Below are 15,703 nucleotides of genomic sequence, written 5' to 3'. Positions count from 1 at the left end.
GTATATTTATTTTTCGGGTAGTCGTTTGTTGGCTTTTCTACTAACACTCTTACTAAATAATATCGACGAAATATCGAAAAACAAAGAAACAAAAACAGTTTTGAATAATAATGAAGCTTTACTTACTTTAGTAAAATAATCCGAAACAGCAAAATGGGATAGTAAAAAAGTAAACGCGTAATTACTTTAGTTTTTTAAAGCAAATAATCGATATAAATATGAATAAGAAGAAAATGGCGTCCTTTTAAAGCAGCACAGCTTCATTTCAGTTTTACAGTATTGAACGGTGTTGTATTGCGCCGTCGGATTCAGGGTTGTACTATTGTAGTGTAAAGAGCACACAGAAAAGGTTGTAATGAACAGAATTCCTTCTAGTACACTGACAAAAAAGCTTAAACAGATATATAAATGAAAATAAAAAGGTTATGTAAATGTTTTTAAAAAGACACGTAATCACGTGAGCAAGATTTTTTCCTTTATTTGACACGATAACAAGTAAAGTTCTTATTTTTTATTATTTATCTATTTATTAATTTTCGAAAGAGTGCCACGTGCAAGTTGAGAAGCAAAAAAAAAAAACAAAAACAAAAACAGAGTTATGCAAATCTGTGACGATAATTGCCTAAAGTTCCGACTTTATTTTGGCTTTCACTTTAATAAGAACGTGAATTTATGAGGTGAATTTATTCGACACAATATGATTCAACTCGAAAAAATAAATAAAAGCTAATGTGAATTAAGATTAAAGTTAAGGTGTTATTGTGGACCCTCACCCCTTTTAAAAAACCTTGTTAAACTTTGTGACATATTTACATTCTATGGAGGTCAGGCGCGAACGAACACCAATTATTTTATTATACCATATTTCTTCAAACTGAAACATAATTATCAAAGTATACTTGGGCAAGTAGATATGAAAAGTCTTTATTAATGTTTGTGCCATATTTCCATGGAGTACAGGCGCGAACGCATACCCCACAATTTTATTATACCATCCCTATTTAAGTTGAAACATACTTATCAAAGTGTTCTTATGTACATCTATACCAAAAACACTTGTAAACGTTATTTTCATGGCAGGTGCTCAACTGAACTCCATAATATTGTTCCTTCTTGCTGACCTTTTACAAAAAAACACTCGTCTTACTACAAACACTAAAAACGATTTTCTCAAACTCTCTATCTGTGCATCAATCTTAACGCAGATTCCATGAATAAAGCTTCTTTCCCAAAACCACCCACCTGTGGAACACTATTCTGCTCTCCTGCTTCCCGATTGAATAAACATGGTAGTCTTCAAATCTAATGTAAACAAATTATTGTCGAGCCGTCCCCATAAATAATAAAATTCTACACAATTTACACCATTAACAACTACTACACTTCCATCTTACATTCGTTAACCCCTATTCTCAAGTGGCCTTCGGTCAATGATAAATCGTGACTCCTAAATAAAAAAAAAACACCTCATCTAAAAAAATAAATAAATGTGTTCTGACACGATTGGAACTAGAACATTTATCTTTATAAGGAGCAGAGTTAGAGAATTTTACATGAATTGAGCAGCAAACTTTGTATCACATTACAATTTAAATTGAAATCTGGATCTGAATACAGTCGATGGAGCATGGAACAGGTATGGAATTCCCAAGTAACCAATTTGAGGAGGAACAAAAAAAAAAATTTGAATGGAGAATACTCGCGCGTTTATGTACATCTACATTGAAATGATTGGATATTTTTTTTTGTTATGCGAGTTGGTCAGAAGTGATTACGTTAACGATGCACGAGTTCAGTTAGTTCATTGGAACGTATTACTTGTTAAACAAAAACAGATGCAAAAATTGCTGCTATGGGACAGAGACAAGTGTTCTGTAGTTGTGAAACATAAGAAATTATTTATTATCTGTCTTTCGATCTATCTATATATTTATGCGTATTATCGATCAATCTATCTGTCTATCTATTTATCCAGTGATACTGTTAAAACATTTTATATTGGAAGATTATTATTGTTTAGAGATGGTTGATAAACTTGTCAAAACTATAAATTGGACAAGTTGCACCGGAAGTGTGTCTGATAGCTTACCTAGAAGGGAGTGGTTGTCAAGTGATCAGATTAGTTAGAAAAATAGATGAGTTAGATTGAGGATGTCAGCAGAAGAAGGTGATCTGAAAGGGGTCCCCTCTCGAGGAGGGATGGCGTTTCAGACGTGGGACGTGTAAGCATTAATCACCCAAGGAAGGATCGGCGATCAGTCCTCTGCAAGATGTGATGCATGGGAGTGAATGAACTACATAACAATACACAGCGTCTTTGGTATCTCTGTTGAAACGTCTTCATTTATACAAAATCTTTCTTCCCAGGAATTGCTGAAAATCTTCCAGAGGCTGACCAGGTAAGTCTTCGACTAAATGTGTTTATGTTAACTGTCGACACACGCACACACTTAAAGAGACATTCACACACACGATCACACAAACATGCACTACTAACGACAGGATTAAAGAATTAAAGAAAAGAGTTAATTACACACTACGAAAATGTTAACAAAACTTGAATGCAACACGATAAGCTAGGGTTCAATAAGTTATCGATTTAAGTGTCCGACCTCCGGTGTAAAAAAAAAAAATCATCGCATATATTAAAATATTAGAAAGAATTACCTCCCTTCATAGTCGCTCTTTAAAATCATTAAAACCATTTACTCTCCAAAAAGTCTACAAACGAAACAAATATGACTCTGTGTTTTCCGTTTCAAATTGGCTATTTTATTTCATATTTTTTTTTAAATCATGTTAGGAGGAGACTGTAAGTTTTTCTTGATTGTAAATTCTTTTTAAATGAAAAAAGTGCAAGTAATTTTATATATTTTTCTTTATAATTTATATTAAAAGTTATTCAGAAAAATAAAACAAAACAATTTTCCAGAATAGCGACCAGCATGCCTGATGAAGATCAAAGGCTACATATATTATATTAAAAGTTATTGAGAAAAACAATGTATTGTTTGTTGAATTTTGTATGAAAATTTTTAAATCCTTTTAAATTTAAAAGGTTAAAAAAATTACTGAAAAATTGTTTTAAATTCGTCATTATTTGTTTTATTTATTTTTGTATTAGTTTTATTTGTAATGTATTTTCAAAACTTTCAACCATCGTGGAATTTCTGCTAGTTCAAAAAACCCGAATTATCTCAGAATGTTGGACAAAGTTTTAATCTACTAGTATGGAACAACGTACATCACCTCCTCATTTCCTTCTAATAATAAAATAAAGGCCAGAGCATCATTCAATAGCAAGAAAATTTGGTTTCCTCGGATTATTGTTATCTACGTTTTCGTATTCTTGTTTAAGAATCTATCGGCATGACCTTTACATGCGGAATTCTCGTATCATGTTTTGAAAATAACCTTTTATGCAATTCTTTGAAAAGAAAAGATGATTCTTATCAATAGATGTTAACATAAAGAGAATAATTCTTGCGGTCATTAACCTAAAATAAATGTTCACCCACCTTCGTATCAAATCAAAAAGAAAACGCTAAATGTATGGCGGAGCTACTAAAGCCGCCATTCAAGTGATACGCAAATAATCTCTAGTGATAAGTAAAAATATTGCATATCTAAAAATAAAGATGAGTATAGGGCTCTCAAAATCTTTAATAGCTACAGACAAAGCGTGAAGTCACTTAATGTAAAAAGCCAAAAAGAACGAAAGGGATAATCGAAAAAGGTAGATTACAATTTACCTTACTTTTGAGAAGACTAAGGTTTTAGTTAGAAGGAAAACAGGCTGCGGGAACAGAGTTCTTCCACAGTAATTCTTGTTAAACCATGCACTTTTGTAAAAAAACTTCTAATAAGATCGAACTATCATCTACAATCGTCAAAGTTTTAGTCTCACCATACATCTAGTACAAACAATAAGGTACTTCTTCTCCAGTAGCCTTTGGGCCTTGATAAAGAGTGATCCGTTAATAAAAAAAATCAAAATATTACTAAGTTCTATACATGTATCAATTAACAAATAAGATATATTTTAAATTTATTTAAACAAAGAAGATTAAAGTACACTAATTCTTGATGTTATGCTTCCAATTGCAATCTGATAACCCCGTTTAGTATGTATATATATATATATATATATATATATATATATATATATATATATATATATATATATATATATACCATACTTGTTCAAACTGAAACACTTATCACAATATTCTGTGGATCCGTATTAAAAAACCTTGTTTAACTTTGTGGCATATTTCCATTCTATGGAAGTCAGGTGCGAACGAACACTCCATACTTTTACTATGCCATATTTCTTCAAACTGAAACATAATTATCAAAGTATACTTACGCAGATAGATATGAAAAGTCTTTATTAAAGTTGTTGCATATTTTCATTCTATGGAGGCCAGGCGCGAACGCAGACCCCACAATTTTATCATACCATCCCTATTTAAGTTAAAACATACTTATCAAAGTATTCTTATGTACATCTATATCAAAAACTCTTGTAAACGTTTTTTTTTTAACTTTTAAATTTTTATTTCCGTACTTTGTGGACCAGGCGCGAACACAATTTTAATGAACCACCGTTTTCCAGGATAAAACATGTCCATTGCTGTGTCTCGATACATCTTCCATCATTATATCTAATCAGTTTTTTTAAAAATAGTTAACCATATAGGAGCCTATTCGTGACCACACACACACACACACACACACACACACACACACACACACACACACACACACACACACACACACACACACACAGACATTCAGCTTTATATTATAGATATATAACTTTCCTATGATTCTACGAACAATTTCTGTATATATTTTCAGCATTTACTTCAACAGTGCTCAATACTTAAGTAGTGTCTGGTTGTAAGTTTTTAATATATGTATGCTAATAAGGCTACACAAAATTTTCCGCATTTCGTCCTTGTGAGGATTCGTCAGGCAATTGCATGGAATTAATATTACTTCGTTATTTTATATAACCTACTGCCACCGTAATATATAAGAAATACGAAATAACATCGATTCCATGTAGTAGCCTGATGAATGCTCACAACAATGAAACACGGAATCGCCTGCGTATTTTGATTGCCACACACACACACACACACACACACACCCATATATATATATATATATATATATATATATATATATATATATATGTATATATATATATATATATATATATATATATATATATATATATATATATGACTGTTGAGTTGGATTAAATCCGACGATATGAAATAAAATAGAGGTGGAAGGACCTGGATACTAAACGTTTCGCCCGATTTATGCGGGCTTCTTCAAGAGGGATGGTCAATGACCATCCCTCTTGAAGAAGCCCGCATAAATCGGGCGAAACTTTGAGTATCCAGGTCCTTCCACCTCCATTTTATTTCATATATATGTATATATATATATATATATATATATATATATATATATATATATATATAAGGGGACCCGAAAGTAATTTCTTATTCTAAAATAACTATAATTTCTTCAAATGCAAGAATATGTTTCTTATTTTTTGTGTGTATGTTACTTAGTGTGTGGTAGTAAAATCCATGCTTTTTTTTCAGATCTGCTATATGAATTTGTTTTCAATCTTGAAGGAAGAATACATTAACTTATTAGTTCCATTCTTGTTAGATCAGTTGCTGGTCGACTTGAAAAATTGGTGACAAATGGTGGTGTCCATAAAGAATTTGAAATAAAAAAACTATGTAATATACATTCTTCTCATATTCTTTAATTGGAAAAAATTATACTTCAAAAATATATTATAGTTATTTTAGGATAGGAAGTGACTTTCAGATCAGCTTGTATAATGAATAGGAGTTATCAGACCTCATCTCAATTTTAGCAACAACACATGGCCAAATCATTCAATATTTTGCGTGGAAATATATATTTGCATAAAAATCAAATATCAGCAATTTTTTTTATTAAATCATTAAATACTAATAAGTTTTTAATGCTGAAAAAAAGAACAGTAGTCCTAGAAAGGTTTACTCTAGATTAGCCGCAAATAAAAATTAACTCCGTTAACAAAGAAAACTTTTTTATCCGCCAAGGAAATAAAACAAATTAGGTGTAGTATCAGAATAAATACTATAACAGACGCGTGTGAGAAAATCGTTTGCATTGATAAGAATAATAAGGAACAATAAAGGATAGCTGGCTAGTGAAAATATTAGCAGTAGCAACAATCCTTAAATCACGTATTCATGCACGAGCTTCTGTCACAAGTAATGGAGGACAAAATACACAACGTTGTCGAGGAGAGAAGCAAGTTGCTCTCTGTGCAAGATGGGCGTGAAAATTCGAGGGAAAGAAAGCACTGGCTAACGGCCAGCGCTAAGTTGCGGCGAGAAATACTTTTTATAGGCCTAGGTGTGTGCGAAAAAAAAAACACTTTTGCAATATAATGGAATGCGTTGTTTTGAAAGAACCACGAATAAATGGATTTCATTTGCATTTAGAAAAGGTGTCGAATCGGATTTTTATTTATTTCTTCTTTATTTTTGAGACGAAGTATCAGACAACGTGCGATTGTTTGATGTGTAACCACACGTTTTGAAATGTAACGACACAGTTAAAAAATAACAGCCACGTTACAACTCTATACATCGCCCCTAATTACGAGGGCAAATATAAAAAAAGAAAATTTCGATATAACATTTCTTATGGTCGATCTGATATCAGCTTTAGTGAAATTACGATGCCAACACAATATACAACATTGTCTCGTAGTGCATCAACATTTCTGTGATGATTAGGGCATTACAATCAAATAAGTCTCAAGATTAAAGAACTGAAATCACAGGTTTAATCTAAATTAGTTATAGTATAAGTTTCATGAGCATGGAACTCTCGTGGCAAACTCTCGTGGCAAACTCTCGTGGCAAAAAATGCAATATAATACCGCGTATCTGACGATGAATGAGAGAAGGAAAAATAAAAGACAGTGAAAATGTCAAGGTCTTGTTTGTTGAACGTTTGCATTGATAAGAACAATATACGACGGTGAAAATTGGCGGGAGAGAATTGCGTTTGCTTGTCCGACCATTATTATGACATTTTAAAAGGAGGCCTTCGATTAGAATTCAAAGACCAGAAATAAACAAGGGCGAATTTCCGTTAACTTATATATATATATATATATATATATATATATATATATATATATATATATATATATATATATATATATATATATTTATATATATATTTTATTGGTTTCAAACCGACGAAATTATACTTAAATCGTTGCTTCCATTTCTGTTTTCACAGTCAGATTAACGTGAGGTCACGGAAAGGAGATGACGGAATACTCATGCGGAAACAATCAGGAATAATTCATGTTCATGGTTTCGTATGCATTGGCGTTGGGTAGAATATCCCTTGAGTATAATAGTCATGACATTCGTCCAGTATGGGCACTGCTCGACAGAATGAAACTGTACAACTGCAAAGAAAGCCGTAACCATACATCAAACACTTTCAGGAAAGCAGCCTGCATGCATGGTGTTGTGAATAATGAGCAACAATGAATTCATTAATATCTCGAGGGGACAGATAGATAGATAGATAGATAGATAGATAGAGAGAGAGAGAGATGGAGAGAGATGGAGAGAGTCAGACTTTGCAAACGCAAGACACCACTTAAATTGAATTGAATTCTACGTATCGGCTGCAATGATGATTATGCTCGTTTGAGTTTCAATCAATGCCCCCCGCCAAACTTTCACGAGAAACACTCGTCTAACTGAAAACACTATCAATAATTTCCCCCACTTTATCAGTGCCTTAACCGAAACGTAGATTCCATGAAAAAAGTTTCTTTCTTAGAACTGCATGCCGTTTGCCTGCTTTCCAGCTGACTACAATATGTTTTTTTCAAGTCTAATGTAAACAAGTTCTTGATAATCCGTTCCACTTAAATTAACAAAACTCTACAAATAGCCATCTGTTTCAGATGCTCACCAAGAATTTGTTGACATTGGACTTTAAGAAAACCATATTGTAGTCAGTAGAATGGGAGTAAAAATAGATGGTCGCATTCAATGCTGCCAATATTAAGCTTGTTTCCTTCAAGAATTGCAAGAAAATTTCTCAACCACAAATAGCTTTGGCTAAAGATACATTAACTGAGAATACTTTCTTCAATCTCCTAGGATTAACGTTCACAGGCAAGATGACTTTGAACAAATACAAGGAGAGCATTGCCAAGGCTGCTGTAAAGAAGGTGGGCTTTCTTTACCGTGTTCGAAAGTTACTTACGGCTGAGAGTATGATGTGCCTCTACACTGCCGCCATTCGTTAATGTATGGAGTATTGTTGTCACATATGAGCTGGTGCATCTGCTGCTTCTCGCTTCTAGACAAATGTTCAAAAGAGAGTCGCTCATCTGATAGGTCCTGAACTATCAGCTAAGCTTCAACTTCTGTCCCACCGAGGAAATGTTGCATCTCTCTGCCTGTTGTATAAGACTATTAAAGGTGGATGTTCCGACGAACTACAAGCCCTTGCTCCCCCTCGACGTAAACTCAAACGGATACTGTATATTGGAAAATTTCAACAAAATGATGAAAATTGATAATTTGTATTATTTGGATTAACCTGACTACTTTTCTCATCTTGGAAGTTATTTTCATGAAGATTCTTCAATACCTCCGACAAACTCGAAAGCAGCAAAATCCCACCCCTACACAGTAGAGATCCCTAGTTTAATAGATTCTTCTCAATAACTGCTAGACTTTGGAACTCCCTTCCGCGTTCTGCTTTTCCCCGTGGTACTGACATGCAGACATTCAATTGTAATGTGAACAGATATATAGCTTTTCAATTCTCTACATAGTACCCCTGCAACTTATGTCCCGATAGTAGCCCTCTACTTCAAAGTGGCATTGTGCCTTGTTTGGGGTGAAATTGTAATAAAAAAAACGTATACTTAGCGACGTTCGTAACTTTCACGTTGTCTTAACAAACAGCGATAACAAAGAATTAACCGGTTCTAATTGGGATCCGACAAAGAAATTTGATTTCGATGTCACGAAAGAATGTAAATGGATCAAAAGAACCAAGTCATCTGATGAAATCCCATGGAGATTAATTTTTTCGTGAAGAACAAAAAAATTGAACTTGTTTCATAGGCGAGGACGCACGACATTGTAGAAATATCTGTAAGACTTTGGAGAATTAAAGCAATTATTGTTATTTCCCGTGTTTCTATTATTAACCGAATACAAAGCGGTCGGGTGCAGAGAACCAGTGCACGCATACGCACGGCAGATTTGCGTTCACGCGTGGCAAGCAAAGAAAATCTTTTTCATGTTATTGCATGGGACCAGGATATTTGCAGTAACAGAAGGAGAGAAAAAAAAGGTTTGGTTGAAAGTGCCTTTTTTTCGTTTTGTACAGAGCGTGCACGAATACAATAATTTTATTCATAACAATAAGGTCACCCAGCATTGCCCGGTCGTAAAATACGCATAATTATTATATTTTAATTAATGCAAAATTATTATTTGATAGAAATAGAAATACCGTAAGTATTAAAAGTAACGTTAAATTCCTTTAAAAAATGAAGTAAAAAATAAAAAAAAACAAAACGAAACTGCGACATGTGCATACGACTATTATGTTTTTTTCTAAAATGTTCACGTCTTGTAAGTAAAAAAAAAAATACTCGAGCTGAAGTCGAAACTACAACCTTATTAAGTTGAGTCAAGTACGATATTCATTAAGCCATCTGTACACGATCTTTAAAAGTGTTTTGAAACCTGTTTCTTCTTTTTTTACTTATGTTCACCCCTTACAAAGCATATGGCCACTTGGACGTAAGGGGCTACTATATGGGGCCATGTCTAGGAAAGATTAACAAGATATTTGTTTATGCTACATTTAAACTTCTGCATATCAGTACAGCCAGGGAAGCAGGCAGCAGAGAAGGGAATTCCAAAGTCTAGCTGTTCGAGGGAAGAAACTATTAGAATAGAAAGCTTTCTGGCATTTAGGGACAACAACAGTGAAGGGGTGAGATCTTGTTGCTAAGCGGGTTTGTTGGGGATATGTATGTTGAGGGAGTACAAGTGAAACAAGTTCATCAGAACACATTCCATTAAAATATTTGTAAAACAGGCACAGTAATGCAACATTGTGGCGATGAGACAGGGGCTGGAGTTTAGTTGATAAAGTGGGACCGATTAGATTGACAACTCTTTTTTGGACTTTATCTAAGAGCAAGAGGCTAGTGGTAGATGCACCAGCCCAGATGTGGCAACAATACTCCATGTATGTCCGAATTGTGGCCTTGTAAAGGTACAGGATACTCTCAGGTGTGAGTAGTCTTCTAGCCCGATAGAGGGAACCCACCTTTTTACAGCAGCCTTTGCAATGTCCTCTATGTATTTGTTCAAGTTCATATTGCCCGCAAATGTTAGGCCGAGGAGTTTGATGGAAGAATACTTAGGTCACGTACTATTTGTCATGTATATAGAGAGTTGGAGCGGCATCTTGTAATTGTTAAACTAGAACAGCTTAGTTTTACTAGCATTAAATGTTACCATCCATTTGCGACCCCATTCCACTATAGTCTGGAAGTCATTTTCTAACGATTCTCGGGCACAATATCGGGAGGTCGTTTATGAATATCAGGAATAATAACGGTTCAAGGATCAACCCCTGAGGCACTCCCGCATTAATGTTATGCTGCTTGCATGTACGTCCGTCAATAACAACCTGTATGTTTCTATTGCCTTAGAAGGACATAATTATATTTAGCACACGGCCAGTTATATCGTACGATTTTAATTTTCATTATCAGCCCTTTATTTCAGACTTTGTCAAAGGCCTTGGATATATCAAGGGCTTCAGACCTGGCTTCGCCCGCCTTATCCAGTACATGGTAAATGCGTTCAGAGATGACTGTTAAAATATCTGCAATAGAACGACATTGCCTGAATCCATACTGTTTGCCATAGAGAAGATTTGCTTAACATAATATAAACGAATCCCGCATGCGCAATCATGAAACAGTTGACAAACAGATTAAAACCCGATGACATCCAAGTACATTTTTTTTGCAGTTTGACTCCTTAGTAGCTATAGTTTCGGATGAAAACAAATTAAAACGTTTTCCGCATGTCTGAATACCTTATATACCAAATTTCAAGTCTTTAGATAAAAAAATCCTTGTGTATATAGGTAAGTGAGGTGTCCTCTCACACACCTGCTCTGACTTTGCCCTAAATAATCTCACGCGCTACTTAATTGGCTGGAAATGCGAGACTCGCTATTTGTGAATAAACGGTTTGAGCACTATAAAGGTGGTGGACTGTTTGCTAAAATAGACATTTGTCGAGGTTATTTGCGGGCTCGCTCCCGTGGGTCAATGGGTACTACCGACTGCCAATGCGATAGTTCTATGTTCAATCGTCGGCTTGGAAGAGGTGCTAGTCTAGCGGCATTGATGAGTTGTGATACAACGAAACAGTACTGTATGTCGTTAACTACAAATATATATATATATATATATATATTTGTAGTTAATACAAATATATATATATATATATATATATATATATATATATATACAGAGTGATAGAGAGAAAGACAGAGAAAAATAAATTAAAAAGAAAAATGAGCAGAAATAATATTAATTAAGCTGACCACATAAGAAATGTATGAATGAGAAATAGAGCAAAAGCTCAAAAATGAAGAAAAGAAAAACAACAGCCATCATTCAATAATAAAGATAAATACGTAAAGACTCCAAATGTTAAAGAGCTACGAAAACAGAAATTGCACTATTAAAACGAACAACTATTTTGTGCACCAGAACTTTTTCTGCTACATGATAACAATTAATTTCTGCTACATGATAACAATTAATTTCTGCTACATGATAACAATTAATTTCTGCTACATGATAACAATTAATTTCTGCTACATGATAACAATTAATTTCTGCTACATGATAACAATTAATTTCTGTTATATGATAACAATTAATTTCTGCTACATGATAACAATTAATTTCTGCTACATGATAACAATTAATTTCTGCTACATGATAACCATTAATTTCAATGCACTTTTGCCAGCAATGGATTATGGCTATACTATTGTCTTCATGACGGCGCTTTCTCATACACGGGTTGTTCCAAAACTAAAGTCGAAAAGCTACAAAGGCAGGTGTGGCACCATTAAAACAAGCGACATTTTGCTTCCAGAATTTATTTTTTATTTTGTATTTTTTTTTTTACACGGTGGTCACCACTTATCAAGGCCCAGAAGCCACTCAGGGATAAGGGTTATTGCAAGTACATTACGTTAGTGTGGAGATTTGATGAAGTGTTTACTTAAGGGGGCGGCTCATTAGGAATTTGTTAACGTTGGACTTGAAGACATCTAAGTTATAGTCAGGTGGGAAGCAGGCAGACGGAACAGAGTTCCACACGCGTGCAGTTCGAAGAAAGAAACTTTGTTCATGGAATCCACGTTTTGATTTAGGCACAGATAAAGAGTGGGGGAAATTTTTCACAGTGGATTCAGCTAGACGGGTGTTTTTCGTGAAAGATTGGCAGACGGGTGTTTTTCGTGAAAGATTTTTCTTCATATTCGTCACAATTCTCAATGCAATCTTTACTAGGAAATCAATGATACAATTCTGATTCTGACGCACGTCTATGACAGAGGTTTATTTCTTTAAGTCGAACGCCGTCAATATCTTCAAGAGAGATATGAAACTTTCTGGTCATGAATGTATAAGTTAAGTCATCATAACAATGTAATTCATTCGAGCAGAATAAAAAGATAACTTTTGGAAGGCATCTCGTAAATACATGCTAATAAAATTTCCCAAATTATATTTGCATATGATCTGAACTAAAAAAACACGCGGCTTTTTTTTCTTCTAAAGTAGGCATTACTTCTAGCTAGTCTAAAGTTGATACGCAACCCTAAAGGTATTACTTCTTGATCAGATTTTCAAACGAGTTTAAAATAACCAGAATTTCCAATTTGATAAAAGTTTCATTATAGCATATTTATTATGGGGTGGAGCTGGAATGGTCGACCATTCTGGATAGAGATAGATACTTCGATGTTGGATTTAAAAGAAATAAATAAAAATACAGAACTCACCAAGATTTCCCCCCATCACCGTCACCTAACATACCATTTAAATATCGGCATAAAACCAGACTGACTGGCTGGCATCCCTCCTTTTACGCTATGAACTCCAAGCTAAGTCGAACTCCGCGGTCCCAAAAGCTAAGAAACTTTACTGTTCGCAACATCTGAAGTCTACTAATCTAAAACACTAACATGTTTTACTTTTATTTTTTATATTCCTTTTGACTTTAATCCTGAATATTTGTCTTGTTTTCTTTTTATCTTTTTCCTAAATCTTTTTTGTCAAATGTACTATTATTAACCAATACTTTTTCTTATATTTAAAACGAGGGGATAATGCATGTGGATGTGCTATCGGCAGCTCCCATAACTCTCACTTCTACTTTTTCGTCCTTCAGTCCTCATTTACAATGAGTGATTTTTCTGATAAAGGGTGAAGAAACAGCTGCTTTCCAGGTCGGTAGTACTTTGTAAACAGTAGGCTGAAATATCGGAAAATTTCTGTTTCTATGTCTATCTTTGTGGCCATGTCACTAGTAAGGGTGCTGGAGGTAAACGTTTCATCTGGGCTGACGTTACCCGCCTGATAGGGACCCGAGCCTTGGATTAACCACTAAGGAGGCTGCCCTATCAGCAGGTGCAAAGTACTAGGGCTGCTGTATTGCCATTTGGTGAATGGATTCTGGATCATACAGTAGTTTCTGGTAGGGCCTCTCGATGCCATACTAGTGGGTAATTGTTACGGCTTTACTTTATCATGTGCTACAAAAAATATTGTTTTTTTTTTCTCTCTTACTTTCCCTCTCTGTTGTGCTCCAACCAAGTCTACCGATCTGCTCCAAAAATCCAAAAACCTCATCGTGACAAATCTAAAAAAAAAAAAAACACGAATAAACCTAGAAGCCCATCCTCCAACGTAGACCCCTACTACTAGGTCTCCTTCTCCAACATCAGGTGTTTACGTCCCAATCTTCCAGAGGTTGAAACCCAATTACAGGAGACGAAACCGGACATATTCTTTCTAAGTGAAACTAGCATAGGGCCAACCACTTTCCTAGACGAATTCATAATAAAAGGATACTCTAACTAAACATCCAAATCTGACCCCCAAGATTGCCAGACATGGAATATGTGCCTACATCAAAGATGGCTTTCCATTTCCAGAGAATACCCTAATTTACCTTATATGTGCTTCCGGGTTGCACTAGCTTACACCACTGCATTTATATTTGCCCTCTATCGCCCCCACAACAGGGGGTTACTATATTTAAGAGTATATCTGAGAAAATTGACCACATCCTGTCTGCTCATCCTTCGGCTAACATTCACATTTGCGGTGACTTCAATGTCCATAATGTGGAATGGCTGACCCACTCAAATAAGACAGATGACGAGGGGAGGTTCAGTCATGATCTTGCCACTGCCTATGACCCCACTCAGATTGTTCACGAACCCACCCGTGTGCCCGATACTACCGGTAAGTATACAAACCTTCTAGATTTTTTCTTCACAACTTCCCCTGAGCTGTGTTCATGTTCCGTTCTATCTCCTCTGGGATCCTCCCACCACCCTGTTGTAGCAATTAAGATAAACATGAAATGTAATAAGTCTTCAGACGTACCTCTGCACCGTACTGTATATCGATACTCTATGGCTGGCTGGGATAGCTTCCGTACATTCATATTTGACCTACCTATGGATTCCATATTTAAAAATGATGTGTCCTCTATAGCATCAGCCCTTACAGAATGGCTAATTGTACGCATAGACCGATTCATACAATCCAAAAAATTCCAACTAAAACCTAACAGCCAGCCATGGTTCTCCGCTGAATGTGCTGCTGCCATCGAAATCAGTTTTTTCCATAGCTACCAACGTAATAGATGTACTAAGACTAAAGCTGCTTTCAGGACTGCCAGTAACCACTGTAAAAGAGTAATAAAAAATGCAAGAGAGCTATATGCTCAGTCGGTTAAATCCAAAGTAGCTGAGCAGCGACTTGGTTCCCACGAGTTCTGGCAAATAGCAAACAGGATCTTGAACAAAAGCGTACGTTCTATCCCAACTATCTTCAATGGACCTGAGGTCATCTCGTCAACATCAGACAAGGCCGGACTATTTGCCAGGAACTTTGTAGCTAACTCTACCCTATGCGACAAAGGCCATCGACTCCCCGTATTTCCTCCTATAACAGACAACACGCTATGCAACATAAAACTATCTGTGCGTGATGTCGCCAAGCTAATCAAGAACCTTGATTCCAGTAAATGAACTGGCCCTGACGGCATTCCAGTTATAGTGCTGAAAAAGCTTCAACCAGAACTTGCCCCCATATTTACAAACCTTAAGGAGAAGTATTTTCCAACACCCTGGAAAACCTCATCAGTATGCCCTGTATATAAGAATTCAGGTGAGGAGTAATCTCCCTCTCAGAACAGACCAATAAGTATTCTGTGTGTCATGAGTAAGTTGCTGGAATCCATATTAAATAAAGAAGTAGTCAACCACCTCAACA

The 15,703-nt window shown here is 35.2% G+C and overlaps 1 long non-coding RNA gene across 2 annotated transcripts in view; it reads left to right on the top strand.

Annotated features, from left to right (window-relative positions):
- Positions 1-2,075: 2,075 nt before the first annotated feature.
- Positions 2,076-15,703, top strand: part of LOC145247868 (uncharacterized) — a 49,614-nt gene continuing 35,986 nt past the window's right edge. For both annotated transcript variants that reach the window (XR_013863290.1, XR_013863291.1), the window contains exon 1: positions 2,076-2,399. This is a non-coding gene — a long non-coding RNA (uncharacterized LOC145247868). The remainder of the gene's footprint in view (positions 2,400-15,703) is intronic.

This window comes from Euprymna scolopes, chromosome 26, assembly GCF_053919585.1.
Source record: "Euprymna scolopes isolate OS-2025 chromosome 26, ASM5391958v1, whole genome shotgun sequence".
NCBI classification, from domain to species: Eukaryota; Metazoa; Mollusca; class Cephalopoda; order Sepiida; family Sepiolidae; genus Euprymna; species Euprymna scolopes.
Note: the sequence above shows the minus strand (reverse complement) of the source record. Positions and strands in the feature narration are given on the sequence as shown.